Consider the following 20,193-nt stretch of genomic DNA (forward strand, 5'->3'; position numbering starts at 1 on the left):
GATCTATATGTCATCTAGTATCATTTTCCCTCTGTTTGAAGGACATCCTTTAACATTTATTATATTTAGGATCTGATAGAGGTGAATTCTTTTAGTTTTCCTAGGCCTCAGAAGTCTTTATTTTGCTTTTATTCTTCAAAGGCTTTTTTCTCTGGATATGGACTCTAAGTTGACAGTATATATTTTTTCTTTTTCAGTACTTTAAGGATGTTGCTCCACTGCCTTCTCAATTGCATTGTTTTCTTTTCTTTTTTTTTTTTCTTTTTTTTGGGGGTACACCAAGTTCAATCATCTGTTTTTATACACATATCCCCGTATTCCCTCAATTGCATTGTTTTCTAAAAGAAATCTTCTGTGATCCTTTTCTATATTCCTCTCTATGTAACATGACCTTCTCCCCCCACCCTCATCCTTTCTGACTACTTTTAAGATTTTATCTTTATTATTGGTTTTGAGAAATTTAATTATAATATGCCTTAGTGTGGGTTTTCTTCATTTTTGTTGTGCTTGGGTTCATTGACATGCTTGTATTTGTAGATGTATAGTTTTTATCAAATTTGGAAATTTTTTGATCATTATTTCTTCATTTTTCTATTCCTACCTGTTCACTGTTTCAGGACTCCAGTTACACATATATTAAGCCTCTTGAAGTTGTCTCACAGCTCACCAAGGCTCTGTCTTTTAAATTATTATTTTTATTATTTTATTCTCTGTGTTTCTTTTTGGATAGTTCCTATTGCTGTCTTCAAGTTAACTAATCTGTTCTTCTGCAATGTCTACCCTGCTGTTAATCCCATCCACTGTGTTTTGCATCTTAGATATTGTAGTTTTCATCTACAGTAGTTTGATTTAGGATTTTTTATATTCTCCATATTTATTGTATGTTCCATCTTTCCTCTAACTTTTTGAACAGATGGAATACAGTTATAACTGGTTTGGCATCTTTGTCTGCTGATTCTAACATCTGAGTCAATTCTGGATCAGTTTCAGTTGATTGACTTTTCTCCTCATTATGGCTTGTATTTTTCTGCTTCTTGGCGTGGCTGGTAATTTTTACATTGTTTTCTGTTTTTTTTCCCTGTCTTTTTATTTTTTTAATTTTGAAAACAATTTTTATTGAAATATAGTTGATTTACAATGTTGTGTTAATTTTAGGTGTATAGCAAAGTGATCCATATGTATATATGTATGGATATATACATATATATGTGTGTATATATATATGAATATATATATGTTCTTTTATATATATATATATATATATATGTTCTTTTTTAGATTCTTTTCCATTATAGGTAATTTTTTACTGAATATCAGGCATTGTGACTTTTACCTTATGGAGTGCTGGATATGTTTGTAGTTCTATAGCTATTCTTGAGCTTTTTCTTGGGCTGTTGTTAACTCAGAAACAATTTGATCCTTTCAAGTCTTACTTTGGTGATTTGCTAAGCACATTTGGACCAGTTTAATCTAGGATAAATTATTCTCCACTACTGAGGCAAGGCTTGCCTGAGCAGCCTGCCCAGTGCCCCGTGAAAGGTGAAGGCACTCTTCCTAACTCTGTGTGTGCTCAAAACACTCTTCCCTCTGGTCCTTTTGGGTGGTTCTTTCCCTGACTTTGGGCAATGTCCTCCCATATATGGGCTGATCAGTTTTGAGCTGAGTGCTCATGCTGGACATCTCCATACCTCTAGAACTCTCTCTTTCTTTGTAGCTCTCTCCTCTCCATGATTCTGCCCTGTGAACTCTAGCTTCCTTGATTTTGGCAGAATCTCAGCTCAGTTTCCTCAGCTTAAGGATTTTACCAGACTCAACTTGGACAATATCTCCCTGAAACATGGCCAGAAAACTCTCAAGGCATAAGCTGGAGCAACCATGGGCTCTCCTTGTGTGTTTTCATTTTTCAGTGACCACTGTCCTCTACTGCCTATTGTCCTGTCTCTTGAAAACCACTGTTTCATATGTTTTGTCTTGTTTTTCATTTGTTTCAGGTGGTAAGGTAAATCTGGTCTATGTTATTCTTTATTGGCTGGGAACCCATCAGCTACATTTTAAGCTTTGGGTTATCTGTCCACACTTGGCTACAGAGAAGGGGCAGGTACCTCCTCTTCCTCCCTCTTAGTAGCGATAGGGGTCTCAGCACAGCCCTCTCCAGAGTAACATTCCCCATGACTTCATTACCCACTACCCTACCCTGTGAGGAAGGGGTGGAAGAATCCTTGCACCCTGCTCTTAACGATCTTTTTTTGAAAATCTGTTTCTTCATCTGGTTCCACACTCTGGTGTATTATCTTTATTTTATTTGAATGTCTCAGTGAGAACTAAGGGAGATGATGTACATAGAGCCTGGTACATCACAGATGCTCAAGGAGTATAGATTGCCCCTCATTTCTCAGATTCCACCAGCTTACCACTCAAACAAGTAAGTCAAGCCTTGAGGGGATGGGGTACTCTGAACAACACCTCTTTGCAGTAGCAGGTAGGGCAGGAGTCCCCCCCTCCCACCCTGTTAGCACCTGAATTAGTCCCATCCACAACTTTCAAACTTAATACCAAAGAGAAATGGATGGCATCCCGTTTTACCCCATAGACTGGATTCAAGCAAAATAAATGGGCACAGAACTAATCCCCAACCCCAGGACAGCCCTGGGGAAATTTGGAAAACAGGCAATTAAGCATGATGGAGCAGATTGGCCTAGGAGGGAAATGACCTTGCCTACACATTACTCTCTGGTGATCAATAATTCCCCGCACTGCCAGCTGAGTGTGCAGCCTCCACTCAGCCACCCCTCTGGCCAGCCCTTGTGAGAGGGCCCTGAGAGCCCTATGCTCATCCCCATGTCCCACCTGGGCCTGGCGGTATCAGGGAATAAAACTCCAAGTATCCTGAGGGTAGGCTCCCGGGAGCTCAGTGCAGTGCCCCAGAGCCAGACCCTCATCTGGGGACACATGTTCATCTTTCAAGGGGAGGCTCCAGGACCCAGCCTTCCCCAGTGAGATGGGGTTCTTCTTTCCCACCGGCAAGCCACCCTCTCATGACACTTCCTCCATGAAGCCTTCCTTGATTACTTCAATGCTTGAAGTCATCACTGAGTCCTTACAGCATTTATTCACCATCCATTAATTTAATTAGAAATTATTGATCACCATTAAGTATCAGACCTACAAAGGACTTTGAAGAAGAAATCAATGAATAACACACATTCCTGACTTCAAGGTCTCAAGGGAAACTCGAGGGACAGATTCATGGGGAGTCAGATGGGACAGATGGATGAGAGCCATCCAGACAATCACAGATCACATTAGCATTTCAACCTCAAAAATGAGGACCATGCTTCTTGCTTCTCCTGAGTGTAACATTCCTGGACACGGAGTATGAGGGAATCCACACATCTCTGGCCACGAAGAGAAGCTAAGGTTGGGGGACCACTCACTTGCCATGCACTGTGCAAATGCTCTAAATGCATTATTTCACTCCATCTCCAAAACCTCAATGGGTAGACACTATTAGTGTCTCCATTTCATATATAGGAAAATTGAGGCTTAAAGCAGCTGAGAAATCTCTGTTAGATCACCCATGAGCAGTGGATGGGAGGTGAACCCCAGCAGCCTGGCTCTAGCACTGGGTTCCATCCTCTCCCCATGCTAAAAAATGGGCACCACCCCATCTAAAATTGCAGCCTTAACCCCATTTCATAACCTCGCTCTGCTTTTTCTCTTTAGTAATTATCACTAACATAGCATATATTTTATGAACTTATCTTGGTGTTGTTTGTTTCCTCCAGTAGAATGTCAGCTCCATGGTTGCGGGGACTTTTGCTTGTGTGTTCAGTGCTATATTCCCAGCCCCTCCCCCATCCTCCAGTGCCTGGCAGGCAGTAGGAGCTCTTTTAGTACTTGTTGGATGAATTAATGAATGAATAGATGACTGGGGAAGCCTATCAGCAGCTCAGGTGGCCAGCCTCTCTCCTTCCCTCCCACCACGGTGCCTCCCATAGGGAGCGGTGCAGGCTGCCCCACAGAGTTTCTGCCATGGACAGATGGTACAGGGCCGGCTCCGCTGAGTGTCTTGGTGGGTCAAACCAAGGGCCATGCTGGGTGGCAGGACCACCCCAAGCATCCCTCAGGGAACCAGAGAGGCAAGTCCAACCAGGCTGTTGGAACCTAGAGGGCCATACAGGTTCATACAGGAGGGCAGCTGGGCCTGTTACGGAGCAGGGTTGGAGTGGGGGGTGGGGGGGGGAGCTGTCGCTGTGGCTGGGCTCTACTTACTGGCCTTGCTGCAGAGCCTGAGAGCTAGTGTCCTCGAGGGCCCAGTGGTGCCAGGGATGATGAGGAGTGTTGACCAGCACCCTTGGGTTGCAAGTGACAGAAAAGTGGTCCAAACTGACTTAACAAGAAGGGGACACAAACCCAAGCCTCGGAAAGCAGACCCAGCCTGGGGGACACATGGCCCCTGGAGCTTGAACTTCTTCGGACCTCATCTGCTCCTCCACTCTGTTTCTCCCAGGGGCTGGCCTTGATCTCTACCTGCTACAGGTGGACTTCTCTGGGTGTGGGGAGGCCATGGCTAGCAGCAGCTCAGAGCTCACATCTCACAGCATCTCTGCTGGAGCAGAAGGGCCCCTCCCTACTGTCTGCAGTCACAAACCCCAGCCTGGACACCTGCCCCCCCTTGGGCCAGTCCCTGAGGCCAGGGAGGTCCCATCTTTGGCCTGCCCAGGGTCGCGGTGCTGAAGAATGAGACTGGGGCTGGGAAGGACGCCACAACAGCCTCAGCCATCCTCTGGCTCTAGCCGCAGCAGCGGTGGACCATCAGCCAGGCTCCAACTCACCTGGCTGCCAGGTCCCCCCAAGCACTCAGGAGTCCTGCTGCATTCTGTTCCTGGGCCTGGGTCTTGAGCCCATGCAGCCTGGTGTGTGGGGAGTCAGTGCCACCTGGGCACCCCTGACTTATTTGGAAGAAGAATCCCTGGAGAATTGCTGCTGCCCCTCTCCTTCAGGGATCAGTTCCAGAACCTTCTGTCCATGTCTCAGTGGACCGGAGCCGCCTTTCCCCACAGCAGGGAGCAAGTGATGAGCCCTGGGACCCCCTCCCAAGTAGACTGCCTGCACCCATGTGCTTTCCAGGCTCTGAGTGCCAGGACCCCACACTCAGCCACGTCGCAGAGAGGGCCGCATGGATTTGGGAGAGTCTGAAACATGGATATGAGGAGCAAGATGGCCCTCCACGGCAGGGAGGCCTGTGTGCAGGGCATGGGCCCCAGGTCTGGGACTGGATTTCGGGGTTGGGATTCTGACCCAGGACCAGAATGAGAGGAGCACGGAATGTTCGCTGAGCCTGGGGCGCAGCACGAGCCACTCAGGCCTAGGGAGCCAGACGGATGGCTACTCCCAGAACTGGAGGCTCTCACAGCTGTCCTTTCTGCAGCATGATAAAAACCTACTGTGTGCCAGGCATGAGGCTATGTGCTTTGCGGGCACTTGACCAGGTGGGTGTCATGGAGCCTTTTTGCAATTGAGGAAGTGGAGCCTTCACTCAGCCATGAGTGCCTGGGGGGATTCAGGGTCTCACTCTCCCTAGGCTCCTTCTCTTCCTCTGGTCCTTGTTCAAATATCCCCTTCTCAGATAGACCTTCCTTGATGAGACCCCATTGCCAATGGCAACTCTGTCAGTCTCTAATTCCTTCTCTGCTCCATTTTTCTCACAGCACTTAGCATTATGTGATAATTTAGAATACGATAGTTGACATGATATTATCATTTCCTTGTTTGTTTATTGTGTCTCTAGAATATACACTTCATGAACACAGGGCCTCACAGCTCGGCCATAGTAAGTATGCAATTGTTTCTGAGGGGGTGACTGAATAAATGAATGAACGAAGGTAGAGTTTATCCTTTTTCTACTTCCCCAGAGTCATGTGGTCCAGGTGCCAAGTCTCACACATTTGCCACAGTCCCCGCTCCAAGCAGAGACTAAGGGGGCTGTGAGTCAGAGAGGACCCAACCAGAGGAGCTGGAGCTGGACTGAGACCCTAGAATATACATCCTAGCTTCTTGGAAGCCCTGCTGTCCCGCCCTTCAGCCCAGCTGCCTCCAGGTCCCTGGGAAGCCCCTGTATCGGTGGTAGGAATGGGGTGGGGGGGCAAGGGGGGCCATCAGGGGTGTGTACAGGGTTAGGGCTTCCAGGGGCAGCTACCAGTGTACATAGCGGAGAAGGCTATGATGGGACGATGCCCAGCTGTCTAGGACTTGGACCAGCACCTGGCGTCTGCAAGACGGACTCCTGGAGCCACAGGACACACAGGGGCCTGCAAAGAGTGTGAAGTGTGTGTAGGAGAGACACAAACTGCAGTGGGCACTCCTCCCAGCTCACCGCCCTCTGTCCCATACATCACTCATGTCCCCCCCCCCCACACACACACAGGCTGCTCTGCACACGTCCACCCACCCTCTCCACCTGCTCCCTCTCTCCCTGTGCCCTTGCCTTCCATTTATTTGCTCAATAGTCACTTGCTGAGTGAGCTCTAGGAATCAGGTGTGTATCAGCCTGGGGATAGGCCCTGAAGGACCCATGATCCGGAAGAGGGATCCAAAGACCTAATATAAGGGGGGGGGGGGTTTGTCCTAGGGCTGCAGGGGCACCAAACACAAAGAGTACAGGTGGGGTCTGCAAAAGCTTCAGAGGGAGTGAATAATTGACCTGGGCCCTGAAGAATAAGTAGGAGTTTGTGGGAGGAAAAGGCAGGTAAGGAATCGGCAGGTAAAGGCCCAAATGCAGGCTCGGCCACTCAGCAGCTGTTGGATCTCCTGCCGGCCCTCCCCCAGGGGCCCCAGCCTGCTTGTTGGTGGACTGGATAAGTGACGCTCACCCTTCTCAAGTGCACAACCCTGGCACAGAATGGTCCAATGAGCTGCGGTTTCCTCTCTTCACGAAGTGCCCCCCTCTTCCTGCCACAATGTCCTCCCAGTGGCCTCAGGACCCTGGGAGGGAGACCTGCTTCCCTCTCCCCACTCCTCCCACCTCACTTCACTCTAGACACGCTGGCCTCCCTGCTGTTTCTTCAGCCTGCCTCAGGGCCTTGTCACCTGCTGGGTTATCCCTCCACCTGGTTTGTTCTTCCCTTATCTCCAAGGCTTAGTCCCTCACTTCCTTTAAGATTTTGCTCAAATATTTTCTCCATGAGGCCAACCAGGATTCCCCTACCTACAACTGCAACCAGCCCCTGCCAAGACACCTCTTCTCCTGGACCCTCTTACTTGGCTTCACCTTTTTTTCTTTGTAGAATAAAACATACGTAGCTTGTTAAGCATGACTATTACTTAGTATGTCTCCCGTCCACCCCAAATGTCAGCTTCACAATGGGGGGGCTTCTGTCTCATTCACCCCAGAACCCACGCAGGGCACACAGAAGTATCCGTGTGTGTTCAGCAACTGAGCGGTGCTGTTGAGAGCCTGGAGCCCTTTGTAACCTGAGTGAAGGCAATGAATCCTGACCATCGAGATGACACACCTCACACGTTTTGCACACTAGCAGTGCTGTGTTAGAAATCGGACATGTACTAAATCGATTTACTGCAAAATAAAAGATAAATTCATGCCGGTGTCTTTCTGAAGGAGAAGCCATGTCAGCAGCTGGCTCTCCACCCTCGAAGCTGAAGGACTGCAGACACGGAGGGGTTGGATACCCTTGGCTTTGCTCTAATTGCTGCTAACTGTTCCCATCCTCTGGGCTGCATTTACACCCTCCCCCAGCCCCCAGCCCGATTAATGGTTTTTTCTTTGGTCAGGAGCCGAAGCTTTAAAATCACACCCTCCTCAGTGTACTCTGTTACCTAGCAACAGCCATAAATCAACAGAACATGCTGGAATGTTCAAGCCAAACTCCTCGGCTGTTAGATGCTTTGGCCTTTTTTTTTTAACCCAAACATGTTCATTTGCCAAACATGCCTCTTCTGCACCCACCTTTCCACCACTGGCTTCATAGAGTTTCCAGGTTTGTATATTTTAAACTATCTTATGGCCTGTCTGATTTTGCAGCAGGAACATTTCGTGCTTTCTCCAAACTCTGGCTATTGCCCAGAAACGGGACCAGGCCTGTGTGTGCAGCCTGCATTCCTCCACTTCAGCCCTGCAGCCAGGGGGCCTGGAGCAGCCCTGCAGAGTGTCTGGACACACGGGACCTCGGTCCTTACTGCAGGTCCCCAAATGGTACCCGGGGTGGGTCAATATGGATGTGAAGTCCTTCCCCTGGGTGCCCTCACAATGGAGTCCGTCCTGCATTCACTCACTCATCCGTTCAATCATTCAGTCATTCAACAGTTACAGGGCTTCCCTGGTGGCACAGTGGTTAAGAATCTGCCCGTCAATGCAGGAGACACAGGTTTGAGTCCTGGGCCGGGAAGATCCCACATGCCACAGAGCAACTAAGCCCCTAAGCCACAACTACTGAGCCTGTGCTCTAGAGCCCATGAACCACAACAATTGAGCCCACGTGCCACAACTACTGAAGCTCTTGCACCTAGAGCCCATGCTCCACAAGAGAAGCCACCGCAGTGAGAAGCCCACACACCTCAACAAAGAGCAGCCCCCACTCACCGCAACTAGAGAAAGCCTGTGTGCAGGAACGAAGACCCAACGCAGATAATAAACAAACATACAAATAAATAAATAAATTTATTAAAACAAAAACAAACAGTTACAGAGCACTTCCTTCATGCCAGGCCCCTATAGGCAGAGAGGAGTAAGGCCTGGTCCCTGCCTTCAAAGACCTCTCATTCCACTTGGGAGGAGCTGACCAGAACACAGAAAGGCAGAAGCAACACCATCCCCCAGGCTGAGGTCAGACTTGGTGCAGGTGCGCAGGCTACAAAAGGCAATAAGACAAACCCAATCCCGAACTTGAGATGCTTGCCCTGCAGTATGGGGAGCTGCACCATGCACAGAAATACACGGTGGGCAGGGCAGGTTGGAGAAGGACCACAAGACGGGGCAGGACAGACCAGCCTTCTCAGAGGAGGAGCTGCCTATGCTGGGGCTGAAAGAGTGGGGAAGGCATCCGCTGGGGCTCTAGGCACGGGAAACAGGGCAGCACCGTGCAACTGGCCCCTTCCTAGCTGCCTGCCACCCAGTGTGGCTGGAGAATCAGGGGCGGAGCTTGCCGTGCGGACTGCAGCCAAAGAGCTGGGCTGAGCTGCTGTCCTGAGGGTTTGAAGCCAATGGGGGGCAGGAGCAGGAAGTTTTGATCCAGAAGCCTCTCCCTGGCTGCTGGGAGAAGAGGTTGCCGCGGGGCGAGGACAGAGGCAGGTTGCTGACAAGGATGCTGCAATTGCAGTGCCCGGGGTGGCTGTGGCCTGGCTTGGTGACACGCTGCAGGGGGGAGGAGGTGAGACACTGAAAGTCCTAGAAGGGGGACTGGACTGGTGCAGGGGCCAAGGAGTTGGAGGGGAAGGAAGGGAGGACCCTGTGGCCACGTGACGAGGGACGCTAGGCACAGAGGGGAGCAAGTGCGGGAAGAGGGATAGAAGGGCCTGGTCCCGCTTACCGAGTCTTTTATTTTCAGTCTCCATTCAAATGTCACCTACACAGATATTCTCTGACCACCCAGTCTCACGTAGACCTGCCTCGTCACCTCTGTCCCATCGCCCTGCTTTCCCTGAATCACAGTACTTGTATCTCTCTGAAATTGTCTTTGTTCATTTATTTATTTACTTCTTCACTGTCTACGTCTCTGCCTCCCTCACATGCACACACACACGCTTGCTTAAAGGCATGCAGGTGCACATACAGTCACACGTGCACCTGCGGGCGCACACACGTACACACACACACACACTGCAGAATGTAAACCTCCTGCCTCTGTCTCCTTAGTTCTGTACCCCTCAGTCCCTGGATTGATGCCTGATATCAGGAGACCCTCTCAGAAAATATTTGCTGAATGAATGAATAAGGCTAAGCATCTAATTTGATTTTCAGCTCTTACACTCACGAGCTGTATATCTGAGAAAATCCCTGCATTTATCCTGGTCTGTTTCCTCACCTATAAAAATTGAGATAATAATTGTGTCTGTTTTATGCGGTGTGTGTGAAAGATACCTGAAAAAATAAGTTAAATACTTAGGCAAATCCCTGATGTGGAGTAAGCGCTCAATAAATGTCAGTTGTTCTGGTGATGATGGTGGTGGAGATGGTGGTGATGGTGGTAATGGCGGGGGTGGTAACGATTGTGATGATGGTAACAGAGGTGGTGGTGATGGTGGTGGTGATGGTGGTAATGGTGGTGGTGAGGTTGGTGGAGGTGATGACGGTGGTGGAGGTAGTGGTGACAGTGGTAATGGCGGGGCTGATAACGATTGTGATGATGGTGACAGAGGTGGTGGTGATGGTGGTGGTGATGGTGGTAATGGTGGTGGTGAGGTTGGTGGAGGTGATGATGGTGGTGGAGATGGTGGTGACGGTGGTAATGGCGGGGGTGGTAATGATTGTGATGATGGTGACAGTGGTGGTGATGATGGTGGTGGTGATGGTGGTAATGGTGGTGGTGAGGTTGGTGGAGGTGATGACGGCGGTGGAGATGGTGGTGATGGTGGTAATGGTGGTGACAGAGGTGGTGGTGATGGTGGTGGAGATGGTGGTGATGGTGGTGATGGTGGTAATGGTGGTGGTGGTAACGATTGTGATGATGGTGACAGTGGTGGTGGTGATGGTGGTGGTGATGGTGGTAATGGTGGTGGTGAGGTTGGTGGAGGTGATGATGGTGGTGGAGATGGTGGTGATGGTGGTAATGGTGGGGGTGGTAACGATTGTGATGATGGTGACAGAGGTGGTGGTGATGGTGGTGGTGATGGTGGTAATGGTGGTGGTGAGGTTGGTGGAGGTGATGATGGTGGTGGAGATGGTGGTGATGGTGGTAATGGTGGTGGTGGTAACGATTGTGATGATGGTGACAGAGGTGGTGGTGATGATGGTGGAGATGGTGGTGACAGTGGTAATGGTGGTGGTGATGTTGGTGAGGTGGTGATGGTGACACTGGTGGTGGTGACAGTGGTGGAGGTGATGATGGTGATGTTGGTAATGATGGGGACCCTGCTGCTGAGGGTGGTGAGGCTGGTGATAGTATGGTGTTGATAGTGATGGTGATGAGTAATGAGGAAAACATTCAGGATGAAACATCACCTGTACAAGGATGGAATGTATATAAAAGTGCCCAGCATGGTGCTTGAGGAACGGTTCGTGCCTAAGAACTTTAGATTTCAGTTCCATTCCACTCAGTTCAAAACAAATGTATCATCTTATGATAAAATTCCGTGAAATCAGATCCAATAAAAGCATGCTTATAAAATTCTGATTTAACAGCATTAGCTGTTAAATTATAGAAAGGACTTCACTGCGTTTTATTGCATCTTGGGGAATTTTAAAAATAATATAACTAAATTTGCTCTCAATGTGAGGGTTTAAAAAAGACTTGCTGCAGTTAGTATAATTTGATTACATCTTAGGGCTAGAAAATCTTCCAAAGGAAAACACCTGATTCAGTCACTCACTTACCCACTAACTCATTCATTCATTCACAGACATTTAATAAACTTCCACTTAAAAATTCAATTTCGAGGACCTCAGCTATTAATGAATAAATTGTGTTACTGGAGGCCTTGCTTTTCAATTCAATGGGATGAACAGGCACTGGGGTGAAAAGGGGTCTGTCCAGAGAATTTTTGCCTTCCAGAAGCTGTGGAGCAGACAGGAAGAGGGGAAGCAGGGTGAGCCCAGAGCCCTCCCCTGTTGGGAAGGAGGGTGAGAAGTGAGCAAATTTCCTAGGAAATGGGAGGCTCCACAGGAACTTGGAGGGAGGGGCTTTGGTAACCAGGCTGCACAGACTGATGCCTATTTGTGCGGCTCTGAGCTACTAGGTGTCGGGCTGGAGTGAGGCAGGTGAACATGAGGGGACAGGTGATTTGTGAGTGACAAGTCTGGGTCAGTTCACAAAAGACATCCCAACAGAACCAACGAATCTTCAGCTTTCTTCTCTAGGCGATGCAGACTCAGGGAAAGTTTGCACATAGGAGAAGCCCCTGGCAGGGCGGGAAGGGTGCACCTAGAGGCAGGAAGCTGGGGAGGGGTCCCTGCAAGCCCCCATCTCCTCCCCGCTTGTTCAGTCTTGTGCATCGGAGAGCATCTGCCCTGCAGACACCATCTATTCGCTCCCTGAATGAATCACTACAGTTCAAAATAACAAGCAAATATTTTGCAAATCTCTAGTGAAAATAAATTGTCAACACTAATTTTGAGGCATTCTAAAAATGTTCAAATACAGATGGGGTGTGTATAAGTCGGGCCCCTTATATCTAGAAAGCTGAAGAATACAAAAGCAGAACCATGTTAATGAGTAGTGAATTAATTTTACGTAAGAAGAAAATAACTTGCCTCCCTTTGACTTTTTTTTTCTTTTTAGAAAGTACAAAACCTGGTATAATTGAGTTATTCTTTTCTCATGTATCTAAATAGAGGTGAAAATATTGTGCAATTAGTCTTTTTAATTTTGTGAGCCTATGATATTAACAGAAATTTAATTTTATCGATTGAATGAACCACTTCACTGGGGGATTTGTTATTGTATTGAGTTCAATTCAAGAAGCGTTTATGGAGGACCAGGTAGGATCAGGTACTGTCCAGGTGTTTGCACATCTGTTCCACTTAATCCTCACATCTCTGAAGGCAGTGCCATTGTGGCCACTTTTATGGAAGAGGTGTCTTGAGATGTTGCCTGGTGGGTCCAACTTCTTAGCGCTGGTAAGTGACAGAGCTGAGCATTTAACCCACTATTGGCTGACTCCAGAGCCCTTGATTTTTCTAGAACTGCACCTCTTTGCCTGCATACAGAGATGTAATGCACAGAGGGGAGAATGTTCAAGTCATCTGAACTATTAAATCGGGGACATTCAAATACCTGAGTTCTTGAATATGCTGGAAGAACACGGGGTGGAGGTTAGAAGAGGATGAGTACAGTTAGCGTGTGGCAAAGCTTGGGGTATACATTCATTTCCTGGGGCTGCTATAACAAGTACCACAAACTGGCTGGCTTAAAACAACAGAAACATATCTTCTCTTAGTTCTAGAGGCCAGAAATCCGAAATCAAAGTTTTCACTGGGCTACACTCTCTCTGAAGGCCCGGGGACGTTCTCTCTGGTGATTACTGGCGATCCTTTGTGTTCCTTGATTCTTGAATGCATCACTATAATCTCTGCCTTCTGCATCACATGGCATTTTCCTTGTGTGTCTCTGTGCCTCTTCTTTTAAGAACACCCTTCATGTCGGATTAGGGCCCACCCTAATCTAGCAAGACCTTAATTTGCTTTCATCTGCAAAGACCCTATTCCCAAATTAGGTCATATTCACGGATTCCAGGGGTTAGGACCTTCACATATCTTTTTGTGGGAACATAGTTCAATCTACAACAGGGTGCTAATATAGATGAGGGCTGGTCAGGGAAGGCCTCTCTTGGAGGAAGTGACAATTTTAAAGGTAGAATCAAATCAGCCCTTATTCAGTGACTCTCAACCACCAAACCAGCAGCTCTGGCAGCCTGAGGTGGGAAAGAAAATCCTTCTCTTGTTTGAAAACCAGGACTCTCACAGAATCCCAGAACCTTCTTAGCACAGCTGGGGAAAAGCAGTGAACACGCATGGGGCAGTCAGCATCTATTGAGCACCTCCTGTATACTGCTCAGCCAGCTGGGAGGCAGTATTGTAGTGCTGACTGGCCAGGGCTCTGGACTTAGAGCTGCTTACATGACCCTGGCAAGTGGCTTGTCACGCCGTGTCTTGGTTTTCTCTTGCATAAAATGAGGACAGTGGAGCTTCCAGGAGCACACTGCACAGAGCAAACACATGGGAAAGTTCAGCTCTCATCAAATCCTCAGCCCCTTGCCTGTCTTACAGCAGGCACGCGATAGACAGCATGCCTTCAACAAACATTTATCAAGCTCCTACTGTGTGCCCTACCTGCATTAGGCATTTGTGTCAGTTTCCAAAGCTGCCGTAACCAAGTACTGCCACAAAATTCTGGAGGCTGGAAGTCTGAAGCTGAGGTGTCAGAGGACCCTTCCTGGCCTGCCACTTGGCCACCCCTGGCTTCCTCGACTTACAGCACTGCGATCGCTGCCTCCGTTGTCACGTGGCCTTCTGCATGTGTGTCTATTCTTACCAGGACACCCGTCACATTGGACTGGGGATCACCCTAATCCAGTAGGACTGCATCTTAACTAATTATATCTGCAAGGGCCCTATATCAAAATGAGGTCACATTCCAAGGAATGGGGGGGTTAGGACTTCAACATATATTTTGAGGGGACTCCACTCAACTCATTGGTGATTTCTTTTTCTGGCAGGTTTCCCTGGGACACACGTCTAGGTACTCCCAGCTGCCTACCAACTCCAGTGCATTCCAGAACCCTGACCTGGGCAACTCCAGGGGCCCCAGGACCACCCTCAGTGTGCAACCTGCAAAGAGGATCATGACAAGGACTTGTTGGACAGTAGAGCTACAGCAAATTCTCCTCCATTGCCTTGTCTTACCCTCTTGCCATCTTGCAAGGTGGGGATCACCATCCCTATTTGCAGAGAAGCCAGCTGCATCTCAGAGAGGGGCTGGTTATCTTTTTAACCCCACACCCACGGGACCCAGCACAATGTCCAGCCTCCTGATCTCAGTCCATCCGTCCATCTGTCCACCCTTCCCCCCAGGTGTGGTCAGCACCTCAAAACTTTGGGATCTGGGACTCCCCACCACCAGGCCCTGGGAGCATGTGTCGTCCATCACTGTTTTCATCAGATTCTGGAAGAATAAGAACAGCTAGGACCCTGCACTGAATTTTCCGTTAAAAAATATATTCAATTTACTGACCTGCCCTTCATTCTAAGATTATGCAATTTCTACTTTTTTTTCTTTTTTTTTTTGAATTAACAGAATATTTCTTTTATGACATGATGGTGATTATAAGTGATCCTGTTTGTAGACGTCCTTATCTGGCAAAATGAACATCTGACAACATTGCTGGCCCTTGAGTTTCCGTGGGAGGTGTCACTGATTCATGAAATCCTGCTCCAGCTGGCCCTGGACTTCTTTCCATTGTGCAATCACCCAACAATCTTGATGAGCAGTGCGCAGGCAGGGTGCTACCTACCTCGCCATCCCAGAAGTGTCAGGAACTCAGAATGCGTCAGGGGCTATTTATAGATAAGCACAGTTCTCTTTAAAAAGCTCTGCTGCGGTTGGCTCCCCTGCAGCTCCCCACACGCGCAGAAAACAACCCAGTGTGGCCTTCCTTCCCCTTTGCCAGACCCTGGTGGCCAGAAAGAGACTCCACTGTGGGTATCACCCTCCTCCCCAGCAAGGCCACCAGGTGGCTCACCTGGCAGAAGGTGGTCAGGCCCTCTGGGTCAGGGGTGGGATTGGCCTTCTCTGATGACACCTACCTCCAGGGACCACTGCCAGGCACCTGCCCTGTGTGACAGGCACCATGCTGTGCACACAGCTCACCTGATCTCCACGCAGCAGGGTGCCCTAGAAGCAGCCCATGTCATCCAAAGCCAGGCTGGGCAACTTGGTAGCTGGGTGAGCCCAGGCAACTTACTTAACCTCTCTGAACCTCGCTGTCTCCTTCATGAAATGGTAACGAGAACAACTACTTCCCATGGATCGTATGAAGAGTACATGTAACAAGGGAAAGCACTGGCAGGTAGAAAGCCCTCCTTATGTGCTAGGCATTGTTATTAAACCATCAGCCTCTGAGTATATATCAACTGTTTGCAAATGAGGAAACAGTTTCTGAGAGGTTCTGCATTACTAGGAAGTAGGAGAGAGAAGCTGTTACCTCGCAGGCTATCTAGGAAGTCCTCTTACAGAGACACATCCTCTCCCCATGCTCCTCCTTTCCTGAGTTCATCATTTCAGCAGACATGCCTGGCTTAGGAAGGAGGGAAAATACATGGGTGTGGAAGCTAGGCAGACAGGGGTCAGCTCCCAGCTCCTGTGCTCCTGGCACGACGGAGCCTCTGCTCCTCCCTGCCCTGAGTGTCCTGGCACAGTGAGGATGCCGTGGTACGGGGCTGCCTGGGCTTGAGGTGAGTCTGGCAAATTCTGGGGCTCAGCATTGGGAGCCCCTTGTCCTCAGACATAAACCACATTTTCCACTGTCAGTTTCCTTGGTCACAAGGCTGCTATTTCGATGTCCCTTCTGCCCCTTTTTGTGTCTGCTTTTTAATTGGCGCCAAACCTGGCAAAGAGGTGATTTATTGGCCCCTTGTATTCCATTCCTTCTGATAAGTGGGATATTTATAAATGGAATATTTCCTGCCATATCAATAAACAAAGGATGTCATAGTCATCAATGACTGCAGCCCTCCTACATGAACTGGTGAGCCCGGAGGAAACTCAGGGCTGAAAAGAATACCTTCCATCTAGCAGCCATCAGACTGCAGCCATTCCCTGCAGTGAGCCCTGAGGAAACTCAGGATGTGAAAATGCAGGATACTGGCCCCAAAGAGCTGAGGTGCATGTCAAAGGAATGATTTCAGTGAGCCCAGACTCTTGCATCTCCCCATACATAGAAAAGCGCTGAATTCCTTAGCTTGAGATATCTGGTTTTCTTTATTTAAAAATAATCTTTTGTTTTCTTAAGCTCTTTATTGGAATATAATTGCTTTGTTCCCTATTACCTGCCCTTTGTTGCAAAACTCCTATATGTCCTGGCTCCTCCCCACGCCTCGCTGGAGCATTTTCTCAGAGTTATCTGAAACACCGTCTCCTGGGCTGCAGTCCTTATTTTGCCCCCAATAAAAGTTAACTCTCACGTTGTGCTTTTTTTTTTTTTAAGTCAACACCTCTTAAACCTGTGTCCAACAGGCATCAACAGGCACCTGGATTTAATCTGCCCAGAACAAATCTGGGCTTCCTGCACCTGTCCTCCCTCCCTCCCTGGAGGGCACCTCAGCGGCTTACCTCACCAAAACCCTGGAATTCAGCCTTGCCTCCTTCTCCCCCACCCCACCCCAGTCCCTTTCGCCTTTGTCTTAAAACCTGCCCCTCGCCCTCCCCTTCCTATCTCTGCTGCAGGCTCCGTCCCCCAGGGGTCACCCCTTCCCTGGAGCTCCTGGATGGGAAGGGCTGACCAGCCCTCGCCCCTGCCAAGGCCTCCTGTCATCCGGCCCTGCAGGCTTGGCTCTGGCAACACTGAACTGTCCCAGGCGCGGCCCTTCTCTGGGTGTTCCCAAGGTGCCTCCAGCTCTAGCTCAGCACAGATCCCCTTACAGACCCCCTCCCACAGCTGTTTGCCCAGCTTCTTTCCCAGCACATCACGCACCCTTTCCTTAGGCTAAGGAGGTGGCCTGTCTGGGTGGAAAAGAGCTTGGGCTCCCAAATCTTCGAGACCTGGCTCAACTCCCAGCTCTGAGCCAGCAGTGCAATTTTAAGCTGAATGGGGAGAATGGCAGCTGGCGTCAGAACCTGCTGCAGGGTGAGCGGTGGCCCTCCAAAAAGGTACATCCATGCTGAACCCTGAAACCTGTGAGTGAGGACTTTCAGATGGAATTAAGTTACGGGTCTTGGGGTGAAGTCAGCACAAGAGGAAGGAGAGGGAGATTTGAGATTCAGGGAGAACGCCATGTGATGACAGAGGCAGAGACCCAGGTGATGGGTCTACAAGCCAAGGACGCCAAGGATGGTTAGCAACACCAGGATACCAGGAGAGGGGCCCGGGACAGAGCCTCCCTCAGACCCTCCAGAAGGGGCCCACCCTGCTGACACCTTGATTTTGGACTTCTGGCCTCCAAAACTGAGACAATACATTTCTGCTGCTTTCAAGACCCCAGTTTCTGCTACTTTATTATGTCAGCCACAGGAAATGGATACAGCCCCCTGACCAGGTTCCAGGCACACATCTCCTCACTTCGCCCCAAGGGACCCCACAAAGGAGGCATGAGTGCCCATTTTACAGATGAGATCACTGAGATGACAGAGGACCCATGACTTTCCCAAGACCTTCCAGCTGGAAAGTGGTAACAGCTGGGTTCCAACTGGAGTTATCCTAACTGGTGGGAATTCAATCCCCTCCCCCACCCCCCACCCCCCATCCTCGCCAACGAGGCTTTGAGCAGAATTTCTAGACTACAGCTTATATTACAATTCAATTTTACCGAATAAGGCCAGCTTATCTGGTAAAGGTATTCCCAAGTGGTTGAGGCAATGCATACTCGGCAACCCTGTTCCCGGCAGCTTCTCTAATGCTTTCAGAGAGCGGTGCTGCGGGTCAGCTGGGGCATAGAACTATCCACAGACTTCCCTGTGGACCGATGGGGTCTGGAGGAATCACAGCAACCCAGCACACAGTAGGGCCACTGTGAACACTGGTGACCTTGGTGAGATCCGGCAGGGCCTGCAGGCAGATGCATTTGGTATCCCTGGGGGCATTTCCTTGGTCTTTGAGAGAACTTCCCATCTTCGACTTTGCAAATGAAGGAGGAAGTATGAGGGTGTGTGAAGCTGCCATCCTTGAGAGGAGAGGAGAGGAGAGGGGAGGGGAGGGGAGGGGAGGGGAGGGGAGGGGGGAGGGGAGGGGAGGGGAGGGGAGGGGAGGGGAGGGGAGGAGAGGAGAGGAGAGAGAGGGCTGGCTCCAGTGGGCAGGGAAAGAAACAGGTCCGTAATGAAATTTTTATTTAAGAAATCAGAATACCCAACATCCATCCGCTTCCTGCCGTTAGCCTACCAGGTGGGCAGCTGTTCCCTCTCGTCCCTTTATGCTGCTTTCCTGTGTCCTGGGACCGCAGAATCTGCCAAGTGCTCACTGCTCTTGAAAGTGAGGGAAGAACATCCGGATTTGCTCCAGGTGGATGGTGATGTTGGGGCTTCCTGGGGGTGGCGAGGGGTGACTGGAGCCACCGGGGGAGCGGAGGTGGTCTGCCCAGCACAGTCGCTCGGAGCCACCTGCTCCCCAGGTCACCTCCTCCCCGCACCCCCCTCACAGCACTGCTCCTGCCTACGTTCTTGTGGCTCCCACTGTGATAACAGCCCTCAGCTGCCGCCTCTTGACAGGAGTCCAGTGCCTGTGGCCTTTTTCATTTATGGCCTCCCCTGAGGGCACAGCTACAGTAAAGGCATATACAGGTGGTCCTGGCCCCACTTGGCCTTGTGTCTCCCTAGGGTGTGACACTCAATACCTAAGAGCTTTCTCACTGAGGCCATTAGGGGGCCCTATGCTTTATCTCACTGGGATTTGCTGAGGTCACATCCTGGGGTTCAGGCTTCATCCTTGGGATGAAACCTGTTCATCCATTCATCCACCCATACTGCCATCCATCCATCCATCCATCCATCCATCATCTATCCATTCATACAACCATCTTACCATCCATCCTCCATCCTTCTACCCAACCATCAAAACTCCATTCACTCAGCAGTCCATCTTCCATCCTCTTTCCTTCCATCCACCCATCATCCACCCATTATACAATCATCCACTCATCTGGCATACATCTACCTGCCTGCCTGCCTTCCTTCCTTCCTTCCTTTACTCCAAACAACTATCCTGTTCATTCACCTATCACACATTGACTAAGTGTCTACCTATGTACCCAGAATATGCTGTGTGCAGTAAACAAAGAGGTGACAAATGGGTCATAGCTCAGTAAGTGGGAAGAGAGAGCAAAGGCGGCACTGGACTCGGCCGTGGACTTGGAGGAGCTTGATTAGGAGTGGCCCAGACAGAGGGGTAAGGGCATCCCAGGCAGAGGGAAGAGCACAGTCAAAGACTAGAAGGCATGAAGCAGCCTGTGGTTTGCAGGAGTGAACTGTGGGGTGTGCAGTAGAATGCATGGCGTGGCAGACGTCAGAACCCCCTGGCAGGACACTTGTACATTTGGAGCTCACCCAAGACATGGGTAGGGTGTGTGGTGTTGGATGCTTGTGTGTGCGTGTGTGCGCACACACACACACAAAACCCGTGCGGAGCCCTGGCAGGCGGAGACTGACCTGAAGCCTCTCATAACCTACTGTGGTAGATGCAAGAAGGCTGAGACTCAGAGAAGGAGGGAGCCCTGTTCAAGGTCACACAGGCCTTAGAGGGCAGAGCTGGGATCTGAGCCAGGTCTGTCCAGCTCCCCAGCCTGGCTGAAGGGCAGGCTGGGAATCCTTGGGTGGG

The sequence above is a fragment of the Hippopotamus amphibius genome, chromosome 3, assembly GCF_030028045.1.
Source record: "Hippopotamus amphibius kiboko isolate mHipAmp2 chromosome 3, mHipAmp2.hap2, whole genome shotgun sequence".
NCBI lineage: Eukaryota > Metazoa > Chordata > Mammalia > Artiodactyla > Hippopotamidae > Hippopotamus > Hippopotamus amphibius.